Raw genomic sequence first — 6413 nt, forward strand, 5'->3', positions numbered from 1 at the left:
TGGAAATTTTGGTGTGTGTGGGGGGGCCTTCATTTGTTTTGGAAACAACTTGTCAATGCCCCAAATGGGTACCTGACACTGACACCAAACAAAACATCTGAGATTCACAAAAATCAATTGGAGCCATCTCGTGCAGATCATGGACATCCATGCAGAATTTAATGGGACTCTGCATGGTAAGTAGCTGCTGAGCATCTTGCTGTGTTTGAATGACAGAAAACCTGATTGACAGATGGGCTCATCAATCATCCAACATCATTGTTGAGGTCCACCAATACTCGGCAAAAAAATCCTGGGGCCAGTTTCACCAAATCTGCAATTTTGCAAGTTTAGACTTGCAACATGAGGTAATAAAGACTCACAAATGTATCTGCAATTTGTGAGTGACAATCATTTGTGAAACGAGGCACTGGCACCATTTGGGATCTGTGTGTAAGCAGTGCTCTCAAATCTCTTGTGTTCTATGAGTAACAACTACCAAGTATAAAGTATGTGTTTACAATGTTTTATCTTTTAACTTTTTATATATTCATGCACAACCAGAAATACACTAAAAATCTATTATGCTTCTACTATTACTACCAATCTGCTATCACTCCACACTCCTTCACAGTACACATTATACTTTTAAAGGATCAAGGCGAACCACCATATAAACCTCTTGGCATTTGGATCGAACAGCACATTTGTTATAACTAGGATATTAATAATCCTATACATATGCATTGTTATTGGCACATTTAAATGTATATATGAAAATATGTGTGAAGAAATACATCACTTTTGTCTACTGGCTGCTGTAAACTGAGCCACTGACTTGGTATTACAATGCCTTAATTGCTCCCTACAGGAAGACAAAAACTAAGTTCTTAAAGCACTATTTCTAATTTTACCCATCTTCACACTTGTTCTCTCTCAATAAGCACCTCCTACATGTAAAGATACAATTTGGGTGTTTTTGTGAATTCCAGCTTCATGCAGATGAAGAATCCAAAATGATCTCATATCATCAATAGTCTGTCATATCTATTTAACAGAAAGCAAATGCAGCCTGCTCACACCACCTACAGGGGAGAGTGAGCATTTTCACAACCCCAACAGGCCTGGAACTCCATTTTTACATCCTCAAGACACAAGCAGTTAGACACTTCTAAGTGCCATATATACCTTTGTATTCTGCTTTCAATAACATAAAATGGAGTTCCAATTGAAACATTTTCAAACCAATTTCTTTTATTTTATTTCAAAAATATCAAAGAAATAAATCAGTCTTAGAAATTTTTCACAACCCTGTCAGCATGACAAGTGCCCCCTTCACAGGTGAGAAACTCTGCACTGGAACTGTATTTTCATCAAGTTACCTGTTTCTGCCTCAACCACTAAAGCCCTGAACTACTGGGTTGGATAATTGTAGGGGAAAGGTCTGAAGTTACAGACACCAAAACCTGTGAACCTGTGTCTAAATCTAACCATCACTAACATATCCATAAACATGTCTGTTTCAAAATATATTTTCTTTCAGGGAGCCAAAATTATAAACACTGCCATTCTAAACCATCTACATTACTATTAGACCCCAAGGGTTTAATAAATCTCTCTAACCATATACTTTATCATTGCTATCTCTTAGACCAGATGCTAGGTAGGTACATTAGGTAAGTGTTATTATGTACATCACAGCAAATCCTAATGCCACCAAAAATATGCATTAGTTGTCCATTTTAGTAGATTGTGGGCTGAATATCAAGCAATAACTGCTGGGCAGAAAAAACATGAGTACAGCAAAAATACAACAGAAATGATAGGGTCAAGTGAAAACACTAGTAATGATAATAATAATAATCCTGATAATGATTAGCAAAGATGTAAAAATATATAGTTTTTGTCAATCAAAGGCCACCTTACATTATCACACAGACTTGAAGATGTTGCATTTTCTCAGTCACATGTGGAGATAGAGGAGACAGATGGAGAGTTAGAATGTTAGAATGCGATGTGTTTTTATAAAGGGTACTCTACTTCCACCTGCAATGAAAAGATGTGCATCAATGCTGCAATCCATTGTGCTTTGAGGTCAGAAAAAAATGACCCCCGACATGGAAAAGTGTAATGGAATGGTCATTCAAGTTGGAAACTCGGGCAAGATCTATTCCGAGTTCACTGACAGAAACACACCTGACATCAAAGCAATATGGCAGTGCACACAGTGAACAGTAAGCAGCATTACCTTTTCATCAATTTTTGCTTTATGTAGAGTTTGTGTTGTGAAATGTGCTGTAAAAACTTTGTAGTTGCCATTTCCATTCAGTTGATTGATGGAAGTCTTCACGAGCATGCAGTACTAGCCTACTTCTCAAACCTCTTTTAAGTGTGCTAATCTGTTAAATCATCGGCTGGAGTGTTGGATTGGAATGAAACCCTGCATGTACATGGCCCTCCAAACATCAGTTTGCTGTGGGTGTCCATAATTTCTCGAGCAGATGGGCTGGGATGCATTTAGATTGGAAGTTGGGAATACTGACTCGAAACCATCGACTTCCGACTTGCTATGGATTTCAGCATAAGTCAGAGATTCTCAACCAGTGGGCGGTGGACCTCAGAGGGCCGTCTAGTTGGCAATGGTGGCAGTAGTGCTGCCAAATGGTTAGGTTAAATTTTTTTTTTTGTAATTTACAAAGCTAGTTATTTTTATATCTAAATGTGCTCAAGAATTCACATAAATAATAAACCAACAGTAAGCAAAAGCCAAAAGAATATTTCCTAGGGAAAAGGGACAGGCTTCAGGCACAACAGCAAGTCATTACAACATTAACAACTCAGTCAAAAGCCACTTTGAAAGCTAGCTATACAGTTGCTGCTCATGTAGCTCATGGCAAGAAACCCTTTATGATTACAGAGGAGCTTATTTTGCCTAGCGCTGTGGATATGTGCTGAGAGTTACTGGGGGAGGCAGCTGCAACAAAAATTCAGTCAATACTACTCTCCAATGACACCGTGAGTAGAAGAATTGTTGACATGAATGATGATATTGAATGCCAACTTGTGGAAAGAATGAAGGCAAGTCCATACTTTGCCATACAGCTGGACGAGTAGACTGATGGTACCGATGCCGCAAGATACTGCAGGAACAGCAATCTTCATGCAAAGAGCTTCCCACAAGAACAACGGCAGATAATGTAATGTGCTGCCTTGATGATTACTTACTTAGTACCAAAAAAGGTCTTGATTGTAAATACTGTACAGGTGTTTGCACAGACAGAGCTGCATCAATGACAGGAATACATCGTGGTGTTAAACGGATCCAAGAGAGGGTACCAGACGCCAAGTAGACGCATAGTTTCTTACGTAGAGAAAGTCTAGCAACAAAGCAGATGTCACCAGAACTGCAGGAAGTCATGAACTTGACTGTGAAAATGGTTAACTATATTAAAGGACCAGTGAGTAAGATTTAGTGGCATCTAGTGGTGAGGTTGCAGATTGCAAGCAACTGAATACACCTTCCCTCGCCCTTCTCTTCCAAGCGTGTAGAAGAACCAACGGTGGCTGCGAAACTTGTGAAAAATGCGAAAGGCCCTCTCTAGAGCCAGTGTTTGGTTTTTCTGTTCTGGGCTACTGTAGAAACATGGCGGTGCAACATGGCAGGCTCCATGGAAGAGGACCTGCTCCCTATGTAGATATAAAGGGTTCATTCTAAGGAAACGAAACACAATAATTCTTATTTTCATGGGATTATACACTGATTAAAACATACTTGAATATTATATTCCATTTATGCCAAGTCTGTTCCACTAGATGGCACTAAATTCTACACACTGGACCTTAAAGAAAAATGCACTCAATTCAAGGTGTTTTGCTGCTCTGTGTGGAAGACTTGATGCAGATCAGCGCTTGTACAACAGTGAAGTAAGGTGGCTTTCAAGAAGATGTGTGCTTAATTACCTTTTTGAACTGAGAAAAGAAGTGCACACATTTCTGGAAGAGCAGCAATCTCCTCTTGCTGAGCATTACACTGATGGTAACTTTTTTGTGCAAAACTGGCCTACTTATCAGATATATTTGACCCGTTAAATCAACTCAATATATCAATGCAAGGCAGAAACAGCACAGTGTTTTTGGTTTCAAACAAAATTGAGGGTCTCAAGAAAAAACTTATTTTTGGAACGGAAGAGTCAAGGAAGGACGATTTGACATGTTTTCACTCCTAAGTCAAAGTTTTGAAGCCTCTCCTCATGTCAACATATCCAGTGCTATAACCCAGCATTTGACTCAGTTGTCAGAAAAGTTTGCAGACTACTTCCCAGAGGACCCACGACATGGAAACCTTGGATTTTGAACCCTTTCTCTGTGGATCTTGCCTCAGAAGACATGGCTCTGTCCACTTTGTTGGAAAATGAAATGATGGAACTAGTGTTCCTGCTGTTGCTGCTGTTTGTTGTTGCTAGTCATGTATCTATTGTTATTGTTGTTGTTGTTGCCATTGTTGTTCTGCTCCTCTGTGTACCCCCCCCCCCCCCCCCCCCCCAACCCCTTCTCTCTCTCTAAACCCAACCCGTCAAAGCAGATGGCCGCCCACCTAGAGCCGGGTTCTGCTTGAGGTTTCTTCCCGTTAAAGAGGAGTTTTTCCTTACCGCTGTTGCCAATGCTTGCTCATGGGGGAATTGTTGGGTCTCTGTAAATTAAATAGTATGGTCTATGTGAAAAGTGCCCTGAGATGACTTTTGTCGTGATTTGGCACTATATAAATAAAACTGAATTGAATTGAATTACTGTATCAGCAGACAGCAACCTGAAGCTTCAGCTCAAGTTGACCTTGCTTCATTCTGGATACTGGCTGCCAGTCAATATCCCTCTCTGTCAAAACAGGCAATCAAATTTCTGTTGCTTTTCACCACCACCTATTTATGTGAGTCAGGGTTTTCCATTGTGACTGTCACAAAACCAATGGCAAGGAACAATCTGAAAGCAACTTTGAATGCTACTCTGTGTGTGAGCCTCTCACCCATCCCACCATGACTTGACCTCATTATTTCCTAGAAGCAAGTCCAAGTGTCTCACTGAGGGTAAGCAGAATATTTATTTTGGTCATTACAGCTGACAAGTGGCATAAGACATATTTACAGCCCAGTTTATTTTTTCTCCTTTTTTTGTCATGTTATGTTTGTTTTTCTCATTTATTTAGGAAGGTGGTCCTTGGAAATTTTTCAACAATCACAAGTGAGCCTTAAGTTACAAAATGTTGAGAACTCCTGCATAAAGTATTACTAGATAAACTTAAGTCAACTAAACTATTTTCTATTTGTAGCAGTCATTTAAAAAAGATGCATACATACAGACACAACTTCCCAAGTTTGATATCTCTATCAAATGAAGGCAAATGACAAAAAAAGCTTAAAAATGCACAACACTATACTTGCACACTTCTTAAACACATTTCTTCCGATATCTTATGTGTTTAATTGATTGTTCTTGAAAGACTATGAGATTCTGATTGTTGAAAGAATAATAAATTCTTATTACATTAGCTTGAGTAGACTAGCTCTAGTAGTGGTCCAACGCAAACAGTGGATGCAAGCAGGGTGCGGGCATCCACAAATAAGAGCCTGGGTCCACTTGTCTTGTGACTGTACATAAAAGATTTAAATGAAAACTGCTATTCCGATGTCTTGTTTTGTCCCATAAAGAAAGAGATTATGTTGAAAAAACAGTACGTTTACAAAAAGAAAATAAAAAACAATGGCTTCTGATAAATCACCTTGACACCTTGGAGAGACTGAAATCTTACTTTTTGTAACCTAATCTAGGAAATGACCTGACCTGTAAGTCATACAGATACAGAATTTGCTTTGCATTGTTATACTTCCTAGAGAAACACACCTAGTGATTTTGTTGTCCCCATCCTCCAGCACTACTATCAAACTGAACTGAACTTCCCTTATAGCTATGTTGTCATTCACCATGTACAGTATTGACTGTCAAAGTAATGCCTAACAAGAGGAAATATATATGTTTTTGTTTTGCAATATACAGTACCAATTGGACAGTATGTCAGTTTACAAATTCACTGCTCCTGTTGTAACTCTTTTAGTTTAGAGGACCACTACTGAAATATGGCTGCCAGCTTTTTTGTTTCTATCCTATTTTCTGCAGCTGCCACTATTGTCATCAACAAAAGTTGTTAATTCTAAAGATTCATATTCAAACAGTAACCTATAGTTCAGCAAATAAGAATGAACAAGACTGTTTCTGTTTTATATTATATATTTTTCCTGATTTTGTAAAAAATCAACTGCATTTTATACAACTGATGTCAACCTCAGAACTTGTGTGTGATCTTTTTGCCACTAGAGGGCAACCTTTCTACAAATGTTTTCTTTCCCTGCCTGCTAAATCTCAGTAATATGACAAATGTAAAA

Source organism: Thunnus thynnus, chromosome 13 (genome assembly GCF_963924715.1).
Source record: "Thunnus thynnus chromosome 13, fThuThy2.1, whole genome shotgun sequence".
Taxonomy (NCBI): Eukaryota; Metazoa; Chordata; class Actinopteri; order Scombriformes; family Scombridae; genus Thunnus; species Thunnus thynnus.